Source organism: Argiope bruennichi, chromosome 3 (assembly GCF_947563725.1).
Source record: "Argiope bruennichi chromosome 3, qqArgBrue1.1, whole genome shotgun sequence".
Classification (NCBI taxonomy): domain Eukaryota; kingdom Metazoa; phylum Arthropoda; class Arachnida; order Araneae; family Araneidae; genus Argiope; species Argiope bruennichi.
In genome coordinates, this window is record NC_079153.1 from 82,823,995 (window position 1) to 82,836,733 (window position 12,739).

Below are 12,739 nucleotides of genomic sequence, written 5' to 3' on the forward strand. Positions count from 1 at the left end.
AGAATATTCTTGAATGCCCTCAATTTTAATTATCTTTTTAGGAAAAATTCTATATATATGTATATATTTTTATTTTCATGACGTATTCAATTCTTGTCTGAACAGAAGCTTTCATTTTGTGTTGCGTTCATAGCATTGAAAAGCTACTTAAAGTGCCTTACATGCACCTACACGTAAGCATGCACACACACACATATGCATGCATGTACGTATATATGCATGTATTAACACATTAACTTTTTAGTAAATTGCTCAATAAGCTTATATATTTACTTTACTATCGCATTTATTTAATATATATTTATTTAACATTTTCTTTGGAGCATTGAAGGAAAGTCTAATATCCAATCTGCTTAATATGTAAAGCATGAAAATGTTTTTAAAAATGTTGATATATCAGATATTTAAATTATTCACATTTGTCGAATACTCCCAAAAATAAAATTAAATATAAGAATGCATTAAAATATTTTATTATTAATTGAGAAATATATCTAATTTCATCTGCTGAGAAATCGTAATAATTTTTTCAAGATGATGAAAGAGGAATTCCCATAAGGAGATTCTCAGAATTCTCATTAAGGCAAAATCAGTTTTTTAATACTTAAATTAATCCTTACTTAAATATTTATATATATATAGTTTAATTTTTTGAAATTACAACAGATATATTAGTTGAATCTCGAAATTATTTTTGATACTTTTCTAAAATCATTAAAATTTATTGTTTCGCTTTTAAAAATTACTATTTTTTAAGAATAAAAAAAAAACAATTCTTCTTTAAAGAATTAAAACTCAATCTCTTGATTTATCTCAAGATTAATTAGTGATTATTTTAGAGCGCTGATTCCCAAGATGGAAGGGATATCATACAAAAATTATTAAGTGATATTTGAAATATGAATTTTTAGAAAATGAAGAAAAAAAAATAATGGAAATAAAAATGAGAAAGATATATTTTGAAAATTCAAAAATAAATCTTCATTCTTAAAAGTAATAATAAAGTGCAAGTAAGTAAAAGATTAAATATTTTCTTGATGATGATTATTTAAAATTTCAAAAACGTTAGTGAAAATGATTGTTATAAAAATATGACCCGAGATTTAAAGTAAAATTGATTAAAAAAATCAGCTCTTTTAGAAAGCAAAAATTACTTATTTTTACACAAAATTTGCCAGAAATAAAAGTAATTTCATTTTACAACAGATTTTAATTTAACTGTCTTTTCAATTCCATCACATGTTATTTTTTAAAGTACAACAAATAATAAAGGGAAGTTACAAATTGCTCTCCATTTCCAACAATTAATGGATATTAAAATAACCCCGAATAATTTAATTTATTCTATCACAACCATACCAATTATCGCTTGAAAAATTGTTTGACCTTATAATGTTATAATATTGAACTATATTATATTAATTCAGTGTAGTTTATAAAATGGAATTTGATATTTTGAAAAAGTATTTATATAAAGGGTTATTTCCAAAATTAAATGTAAAAGCAGCTAAAAAAAATTCCGTTATTCATTTGAAACCTTTTTTCTTGTTTCTGTAAGTAGGAAGGAGAGTTGAGGGGGGGGGGGTTGATGAGCTGGCAAGATGAAGAAAGACTTTGCTTGTATTCCTATTACCCTAACTTCTTTACCAATGGATATTTATAACTCTGTACTCTAGATATTAAGAATTCGCTCAGTGAATGCAGCGTCGTGGACTCAACAATCATCCTTACCACTTCAATTGACGCCCCAAGAGAGCACTTCGAAATGAGAGCGAGAGGCTTCCGATATGGTGGTTGGATCTCGACACCCTGGAGGGTACACGAAAAGGCGGAGGTCTGGCTCCTCCCATCGATGACGGGACGTATTTCCTTAGGGAAGGGTTGTATTGTGACCGGTGATGGCTCTTAGGACTCAACCATAATTCGCACCAGTGCTTCTGTAGCGGCGACCCGGTCATTCAGTTATATTATACGTGTGCCTTCGGGCGGGTCGGAGAGTCAGCAATATGCCTTACCACTTCAGTTGAAGTATATGTGAACTTGAAGAATTTGGCTTAAAATCACATTTATGTATGCAGTTAGGTCTGGAACTTGCTAACCTTTAAAAAATGAGTATCTGTGGTATTATAATATAAACCATGCTTTCCAGAAAGATATTGTTAAAAAATTATGTTTGATAGGCAAACATGAATACTTAAAATTCCATTATCTTTAAAGAATGATACATAAAATACGGGTATGAATCTGACACTTAATTATTTTGGTGAAATAATCAAAATATTTTTAGTTCTGTTTTAAGCCATATAAATGATACAAATTGATAGTTTCCTTTGAAACAATGTTTTTCATGATTGCGCTTCAAAATCACCTGGAAAAAAATCACTTAAGAATGCTATAAAATTCCAATCACGTTGCCAGAATAAAAATCACAAAAGAAGGCAATAAAAATTCTCCCTGCAATCGGTAAATAATGTGTAGGTAATTCTTCAAACAACAAAATGAAGAGAAGGCGTTTACGCTTCGTATATTTTTAATTAATTTCTATCTAATGAAAAACGTTTTCCTTCAGTTTCAATTCTTTAAAGAAAACGTCCTATCTAGATAGCCGCGTATTTAGGGGGATTTAATTAGATTGTGAGGGCGGAGATTTGAGAGCGAAGTAATATATATATTTTTTAATTGGGAGCGTTTCAGACACAAAAGCAAATATTTTATTCTTGAATTGCTATTAAAGTTATTTTGAGTAGAGTGTTATTAATTGAAGTGAAAGCACCCAAAGATTTCAGAACTTTCATTATTAATAAGTTATTAAGAGCTCATTTTTTTAAAAAAAGAATAGTACGGTTTTCAGATAATTCATTAAATATTTATTGTGGTTTTTTTTATTTCTATTTTTTGATGAGGAAGACGAATTGTGAAAGTTTTTGTTTGCTTAGCTTTCAAATATTTACATTTTTTTTTCGCTTTGTAATTGTTAAATCACATCTCTATCTTGGAATTTTAGAAATGCTGCGTTATTTTATGCCTCATATAAAATTAATATGCGATCGAAATAGGCGATCAAAAAAATCACTTTGCTCATGGGATTTAGATGCTGTAAGATATTAGAAAATAATGATTCAGGCGATCATATTACAGCACGAGCATAAGTCTTAAATGGATTATTTTAGATTTATATGCAATGTTGCCTGCGAGTATTTGGTTTTTGTCTGCATTTTTTTAACTTCCATATTAATGCTATTAGTAGACTTGCTTTTGGGTTGCCAGGTATAAATATGAGATGCTTGATATTTATTTACTTTTGGTTTGAGGAGTATATTAAAAAAATAGATTCTATACAACTTTTCTCATTTTTATCTGGTGAACAATTTAATTAGGTATAATTGAAAAATGTTTTATATATTTTTGAGAGTTGAAAGATAATTAGACAAATAATTTAAGCTTTAAAATCTTATCTATTAAGTAATGATTATTTACGTATTTAAATCAATACTGATTTAGATGAACACATTTAAATGTTGTGCTTTTTATTTTGAATTACTATGTTATTTATACAATTCTTATGGATTCTAATGGGACATTATATGCAGCAATGATCAGATACACAATGTCTTAAAGACAACATGCACCAAAACATTTAAATTACAAATATCGAGCATTCATCTTTGGCAATTTGATAATTTGAATAATTTTCTTAATATTTATAATTTAATAATAAATATGTAAATATTGTTCGTTTCGGTATCCTGAGACAAGCACTTTTTGACGCTTCTATCTCACCAAGGGGTGAGACGCGAAAGGATGAGCGCATTTCCGGATTTCTTCGTCATTCTTTGACCTTGATTCCCACCCTATTAGATACTCTTCCGTTCAATTTTTTTTTCACGTGTATGCGAGTATCTGACATTATTATTTAATTTCGTCTATGAGTAATCCGAATTTATTGTTAAATGTAAACATGTCCTTCTATCTTTTTTGTCACACCTATTTTGAAGAACTAAACCCGTCATGACGCATGAATCAAAGCTTGGAGGGTTTCTGAATCCGTTAGGAAACAATAATGTTTAACAATAATCTTTAGATTAAAGAACGGGAGGTGCACTTATTTTCTACTAATTATGATTTTGCCAAAGTAATAGAAAATTTTTTCCACCCGATATGAGTTAATCCATTGTTCTTTAGCCGTTAAAAGTCAATGATTCTTACACCACCTTATTAAAAAAAGAACTCATTTATCACACGTGGAAAATTGAGATAGGATACGAAAGTAAAATTAACAGAGCAATAGAAAGAGCATCAAATCATTTCCACGAAGGAAATGTAACCCTAAATATTTAGTGGCATGACAAATACCGAGGTCATTTCAGAGAAAAATGCCACCATACATTGCACCTCTGTCATTTATAAGGAAAATTCTATTTTTACTTTCTCGATTACGAAGCTACATGAAGAGAACTAAACTAACGATGGTTATAACAAACGATTTAACCTCAGTAGTTTTAACAAATATTTATATTTCAGATCTCCTCAATACTAAAAATAGCATTTTCGTGGCGTTGCTATTGTTATTTCTGATGGCACTTGTCATACACAAGCCCGCTTTTACTAAGTTAGCGAATTAAGCCGAAATTTTTACGTCTCTTGTTTTTCAGTAACGCCATCTAAGGCCAACTGTACGATTTAACTACTCATGCGTCACAACCCTTTTTACGGGACGTACTTCATTCATGCGATTCATTCATTCAACCACAGATCGTAATTTATATCTGAACCAGAGAACAATCACCTCTGATCCAGTACTCCCAGTGGTATTACTCCCGACATGGAGAACTTTGTGACCACGATAGATTTATACGTGCGCCAGCAACCACCACACATGGAGAGTCTTCGGCTGGTGGGTTCGAACTCACAGGGATGCGAATCCAACGCCCTACCAACCATGCTATCCCAGCCCAAAAGATGCCAACAGCACGCGGTGTTCCCAGGTGGTCACTCTCCCAAGTGCTGCCCGCACCCGATGTTGCTTAACAGCGGTGATCAGACGAGAACCGGTGCTTTCAGCATGGTATGGCCGTTGGCAAATGGTCGTGGGGTTATATCTCTAATGTATATATTTTTTCGAGCAAGATGACTCAGAAATGTAAAGAACTGGATAGAGGAAAATAGATAGGCTTAACAAAATAGTTATTGGTATTTTAAAACTTTGGACAAAATTCATCAAGTAGAATCTATCATCAATGTCTATTGGTGAACATATTAACATGAAAAGTTAAAATTATAACATGACTGACAAACTGCTGTATGGTCGAAATTAAGTGTATCATAACATCTTCAGCATTATATATCTACACTAAATGTGATCCAAATCCGTAAATTTTATTGTCTGTTAAACATTTTATTCATGTGAATATGAATGTTATAATTCAAAAGCTTTACAATGAATTAGGTATATGAAATTTAGACAATCATTTTGGTGACATAATGACAGATTTGTTCCAAATACTGAATTGAATCTACCATAGGATTGATAGTATATAAATATGACTACAGCCAATAAATATGCGTATATCTCCACGAAAGAGGACAATATGGCACGTAAGGAACTTGACACTTAGCACATTATCTATCCCTGAATCACGCCTTTTCATCAAATTGACCAATAAAATTAAAGGCAATAGGCATAATTTTTATACCGGATATTTTTCTAGCTTATGACAAAGTTGTAAGCAAAACATGATGTCTGATATGTCATTATATATACGAGAAAATATAAAGGGTTTATTTCTTTTAATTTGTTCTAGTTACTATAGCAATCAAGATTTTTAACTAACACTATTAAATTTAGTATCATATCGCGTATCTTTACAAAAAAAAATCGTTTTTAAATAATAATAATAATCAGAATTTTTTTTAGTCTTGTCAATAACTAAATTTTATTTTTCCTTTGACGCACAATAAAAATATTGCATATGTAAAGCAAAATAAATCGAAAAAATTCAATTTTTACTATTCGTTTTATTTAGCTATGATATTTTTATTTTCTCGTATACGAAAGAAAAGTATTGTCATCATCAAAAATAATTGGAGCGCGAGATTTTACGAATAATCACGTTTTGGATCTCCCTCAGTTCAAAAACCACATTTTGGGAATTATATTTTTCTCTCTGTCTATCTGTTTAAGAACGCGATAATTCAGATGCTTTGAGCTAGGTGGATGAAATCTGGTATATTATCATTACATCAAATTTGTAGATTGTCAAAACATTCTGAACGAAACGTATTTGGAGAAAGTCTGTTTGCCCAGCTATTTAAGGACAAGAGAACATGAGAAATATAAAATGGAAACAGATAAATAAAATTGGATGCATATGTTTAGCAACTATAATATATATTTCTAGCAAATCTTGAACCAAATCAATCAGTTGGTTGACCACCTGCATGTCTTCACTTTCTCATGCTTGTAAACGTGATAAATGAATAACTTAACAACTTAAGTAAATAAAATTTTGCATGTTATATTTTGACTGAAATTATAATTATGTGTCAGATTTTGGATTCAATCAGTTGAGAAAAGATCGGCCAAAATGCGTATTTGGTTCCCTTGTATTTATGTAGTAACCGGTACTTGTGCATTTGGTGATCAATGGCTAGATATGAATGTAGCCCAACCAATGATTGCAAAAGATCGTCAACTAATAAATTATATACTATTACCCAATGGTATACGGTTAATGCACAATGACACAGTTTTTTTCTACTGTATTACGAAGCATACGAATACAATGTTCGGATTTCTGAAAATAAAAATCTGAGCACTTAAGGAGTTCATAGCCTTATTCAAAGTTGGGAAAAAATGTTTAACAATTTTATTACAATAAATGCAAGAATGTGTCAAGGAGACCACATTCTTTCTTCTTGAAAAGCAATTATTTTCTCATAATGTGAAACTTTAATAACGTGGCTTTTAAGCTATTCCTCGATTTATAAGTTTCCTAAATAATTGACGATAGATGAATGTCACAGAAAAAAATACATAAAAATCCTCGAATTTCGAAATATGATCCATCGTTCTTAGATTATGGCATTATTATAATATTATACTTAAATCTGTCATAACTAATTCAATATAGAAACCATGCTGACTGAACCTGGGTATCATTTTATAGACACTCTTTAATGTTTTCGTTACAGCTGCCCTTTCCTTATTTGTTCTTTTTTGGTCAACATTCCTTTGTTCTTTTGCCATTGCTCGATAATACCCATTACCCTAATGGAAATCGCTAGTAGAGATATAATTGGCCTGCTACAAGTAGAGCTATTAGGAATCTTTTCGTGAAGAATTGCGAACATGGTTTGATCTCTTCTACAAAGGAACTCGGAATAATATTCCACTTATTAAATTTCTGAAAGCCTTCTTGTAATACTTTTATGGGAATAAAACATGGCTTAGAAAAACTCAGATATTTAAATAAATCATAAAAATTCTATTTCAAAAGGAATTAAATTCAATTGGTACAAATCTTTATCCAATTTAAAATATTTATTCCATTTATTCGACTAAAACAAGTTTAGTATTATTATATGGACCGTTTATTTTGAAAGTGGTATAAGTTCATTTGAAAAAGTGAGATATCACATAATTTGCGATTAATTTAAAATAAAATTTTTATTTATAACTATTTTATATTTAATAGCTTAAAAAATGGAAATGATTTGTTTAAATTGATCAATAAATTTGAAAAACTGATAAATAAAAGAAATTGCATACTTAGAGTTTAAGGAAGTAGTATGAATCCAATTTCTATAGACATAGGTAGCAGAGTCATGTGAATGCGGTTGTTTTATTTTACTTATCAGAAGAAAAAAAAACTCATACTGTTTTAATTTTCTACCAAAAATGGACAATTTTATATTAAGATCGGATAGTAACTCAGGTAAAAATAAATATTAAATCAAAATTATTTTAACCCAATTGAAACACAAAATGGTAGCAATATCATTTGGTAAATTTAACAATATGTAAATATAATCAACATTCAAAATAAAAAAGTAATGCTGTTATCTTTTGTTATTACTTATAAACAAATTTGCGTCAAGACAAATTATATTTAAAGTGATATTTAATTTTTCAGAATTGGAATTTAATGTCTTACAATTGACGAATTATGAACCTGATTAAGTCCCTTCAGAGCCCTGAAATATAAGTTATTTTAATTAAATTCACCTAAAACAAATTTATATAATTAAATTACATATTGATCAATTAGTAGACTTGCAGTACTTATATTTTAAATTGACTAATATGCCAACTATTAATTTTCACAAACATTACAATTACGGACTTGAATCATTCTTATAAAAACCGGCCTATATATTGTAGAAAACCTTTCTAAAAAGAAGTTACCTCAAAGCTAAATGATTGGACTGACATAGGTAATATTACGGGAACACCTATATTATATCTATGTAATGATATTTTAATTTAATCCAAATTAATTTGTAAAACTTTATCTTAATTTAGCCCAACGTAACTTCATTCTAAAATATTCTCTTATTTCGAGATCCAATTCCACTTCCGATTTAATTAATTCCTCTTTAAAATTAATGCGCTATCAGTACTACGTATCGAATGAAAGTGATATCTTCTGTACCCTTGAAAAGGTGTCAAAGGTCACCCACGTGTATTGAATCGGCGCCTGGCCAGAAATCCTATGTTATATAAGACTAGTGATCATTTGTTCGGACCTTTTTTTGCCTTCTTTCATACTTCTGCTTTTGTCTTGCATTGCGCCTTCTTGTTAAAATCATGCCTGCCACTCGGAATAGAATAAAAAGAAATCAAAAATACAATGTCTCGTTACATATTAATTAGTCGACAGGATTCGAAAAGCATCATTATATATATATATATATATATATATATATATATATATATATATATATATATATAGAGAGAGAGAGAGAGAGAGAGAATATCTTGAATACCTATATATATTATAGGTATATTGGTAATATTATGAAACATGCACAATAGATTCCATAATGAATGTTGAATATGTGTCACCTCATAAGACAGTACAGCTCTTCATTGCTGACAACACCAATAAGTAAATACAGGTAATACTGACAAAATAGACGAATCGAGTCTAAACGTATCTTCTCATCCTCGTGTTCGGTGGAGTCCAATATCGTATTTGACAGCAATGACAGAGGTGATGAAATATGAAAGTAATTACAGTGCTTTTAGTGACTTTATTATTTCCATCTAGCTCTCATATCACAATTAGAATATTAACTTTATAGATATGTGGTTCAAAATGGCTGCGATCTTATAACTTGAAATGCAGATTTTCCTGAAGAAAGATTTTATATTAGATTTCTAAATTAATCTATAAAATTGTAAATAACAGATTCTTTCCATTTCAATAAGAGAATTTCGGAAAAAAATGCAGCAGTATACATTGCTCATGTTATAAAGATTTCTCAACATATACTTCATACACTAGAAGTAATCAGGAAATAATAGAGATGCGCCGTTTGATAGCCACATTAAAAGATATTTATTCTTTTTTTAAATTCCTGGAAATGCAATGCCTAGTTGTGGAAAATATATTTTGATTTGCTCGAGGGTCATTAACAAAATTAATCCTTCTATTTATATGTCAATTATATGCCTTTAAGGCACCATTTAGATGATTACTTCTTAAAAAATTATATCCGAAAAAGCATTAAAGGGAATTTGATTCTGCGAATTCTGTAGGAAAAGCATTAAAGATATGAAACTTTTTAATATCTGGTTGATGTCTCATAAATGAAAAGAAAATATTTAAAGACTTTCAAAATGATGTTCTTGCTTCGATTGCCATATTATATTTTTAAAAGATTGGACAAAATTATTACTGTATAAAATAGTCCGTCTTCAGGGAATCCATGTCATAGCATTTAAATTAATTCCTGAAGCAATTATTCGGGCAGGTTTTCGAAATATATACAGTGTGCTTACTCTAAACATGGCTTAATAGCTATTTTCCAAACCATTTAAAGAATAGTAAATACCACGAATACGATAAAAATTTCATCATGGTGTAAAAAATTAGATTTTATTGCTTGAGACAAAAAATATATTAATGAAAAAATTACAAAATATGCTATTTATATATATATTGAGATATCCTTGATAAACTAATATTTCAAACTAAAAATTTCCAAATTTATCTGAAGTAATCATTTGGCATCTTATCAAAAGTAATTAACTAAATATAAAGAGTGTATAAAACATTAGTTTTACAGCAATACATTTATTGACTGACATAATATGGAATTCGTCTTGTAAAGCCTTCATTCACTTGAATATTTAGCTGAGGAAATTGAATCCAGTTGAAATGAAGATATGACACAAATTCTTCAATGAAGAAAATATGACATTTTTGTAATGGGACAATTGAGGAACAAATTTCCGATAGAATTTTTTAATGGACAATCTGTGATAATTTTTATAATTTGTGACATGCCATTTATTACTTAAATAGATCAAAAATAAATAACTGCTTCTTAAAAATGTCGATTCTTATTATAACTTGCATTTGTTCGAGGCGAATTAAAAAAATTCGTCTTCTAGGATGAAATGGAATGGAAAGTACATTATAAATAATCCATTTTAAGTAAATTTTCGTGATAAATTAAACATTTCAAATTCACAACTATATTTCCGAATGTTTCTTTAAAAACTCTTCTATTTTCTGTAGACTTTATTTCCTGACTTGATTAAATTTTGATGAAAAATAAATAAACGAAGAAACTCAAAAAACGGAAAGGATAATCTAATTCAATGAAAGCTTTGAGTTTCTTTTTTCAAAAAATATATTTAATAAACTACTTAAGAATTCTTACTGATTAAAATGTTTGGCATTTTTAGTAAAAATAATTCAAATTTAGATGAAAAAACAACAACAGAAAACAGTGTTCAATAAATATAAAAAAAGAACTTATTTCAAAACGAGAATTACTTTGTGTTTTTATCATAATGGTTGTTAAGCTTGGTAAAGAGACATGCCACACAAAAAGGCACTTCAACAGAAATAGTCCAAATCAAACAAGAGGCAGAAAACAATCTTCATTGCTTATCACCTACAAAAAAACTGGTTTCAATTGGGTACTGCTTCGTGTTTTCTTTAGATCTTCGCTTAAACCTGACGACAAGCAAGGAGACTCCATTCACTAAAGTGTATTTTATTTTCTTCATTTTATTTACTAGAAGTTTTTACAACCTCTCTTTTTCTTTCTGAACATAACTTTTATAAATTTGCTTTTTTATTTCATTTTATTTTTACATGCTCCAGAGAAACTTCAAGACTGTAAGAGTATTCTGGTGCCTGTAAGCCTGGTAGATGGAAAAGATGTTGCGAATATTACGTGGTCGGAATTTTTAAAAACGCTCAAAATTCAAAAGACGTTGACGTGTCGTCACCCTTTGCGTATTATAAATGCAATATTCCATATATTTTGACGTTGAAGCGTCTAAATAATTTTGGAAAATTTCTTGTATCCCTGGAAACGTGCTTGATATTCTATACTCGAAGTATTGGAAACAAAATATTACTTATTGCACTCCCAACTACAAATAAATCGGTTATTCTTTTGAATTTATATATAATGGCATTGATAACTTGGCTATAATCTCTTTCGCCTTTATTAAATTAATTCTCTTTTCTCCTTATTTAAAATTATTTAGACGTTGAAGCATCTAAATAATTTTGGAAATTTTATTGCACTCCCAACTACAAATAAATCCGTCATTCCTTCGATCTTATATATAATGGCATTGATAACTTGGTTATAATTTCTTTCCTTTTAATCTAATGATTTACCAGATGCATTTTTTTAAAACTATGTCTAATTGCTATATTTTTAAGTAATAATTTTTTAATATAAGTTGAATTACCAATTTTTGTTTACTATTCCATTTAAAAAAATGCATTAAAAATGTTTTTGTAGAATACAAAATATATGGTGTAAAATAAATGTTTCTCAGATGCTTTTGATAAAATTATAGACTGTACAGTTATTTTGAGAAACAAATGCTATGCTGTACAAATACATGAAATATAAATATCTAAAAATGTATCAGCATTTTGGGCAAATAACATCATTTAAAAAATTAATGTTTTATCCTCAAGGCATGATATGCTTCCAGCATCGTTAGATATTTAAATAATCTACATACCATGGTATAAAGACAACGTTTAGGAAACTTATTTAGTATACACAGGAAAATCTTGCTCAAGGACATTGAAATGAACTCAACTCTTCGATTCCTTCAGGCATGCCTGGAATTCAATTAAAATTCCTTTTTCCCTTAATAAACTTAACTGCGCATAGAAAAGTTCCAGAACGCCACCAACTTCGTATTATGTTGTCTAGTTTTACACATAAAGGATAAAACAATTCTAATTTTCACTTTGCTTACACACTTCGTTATGTCAAGTCGAACAGAAGCCAGAGAGTAAATAATTGTGAGAAGTTTTGGCAACTAAATTCCTGCTTTCTTGTATGGAGCGTATTTAATCAATAATCGATATTGATTCCATGGAACTGCGCTATATTTCAGAATAATGTTTACTATACGTAAAGGACACCACAGATGAGTTAATACTTAATGTAGCTCTGATGTACTTAAACTATAAGCAATGTTTTAACACTACCAGTCAAATAAGCTATTAAATCTAGTCTTTATCATGAT

The 12,739-nt window shown here is 29.3% G+C and overlaps 1 protein-coding gene and 1 pseudogene across 1 annotated transcript in view; one reads left to right on the forward strand and one right to left on the reverse strand.

The window, feature by feature from the left end:
- Positions 1-12,739, forward strand: part of LOC129962506 (twist-related protein-like) — a 99,318-nt gene that overhangs the window by 42,898 nt on the left and 43,681 nt on the right. The gene's annotated exons all lie outside the window — the stretch shown is intronic.
- Positions 4,961-5,079, reverse strand: LOC129964306 (5S ribosomal RNA; annotated as a pseudogene).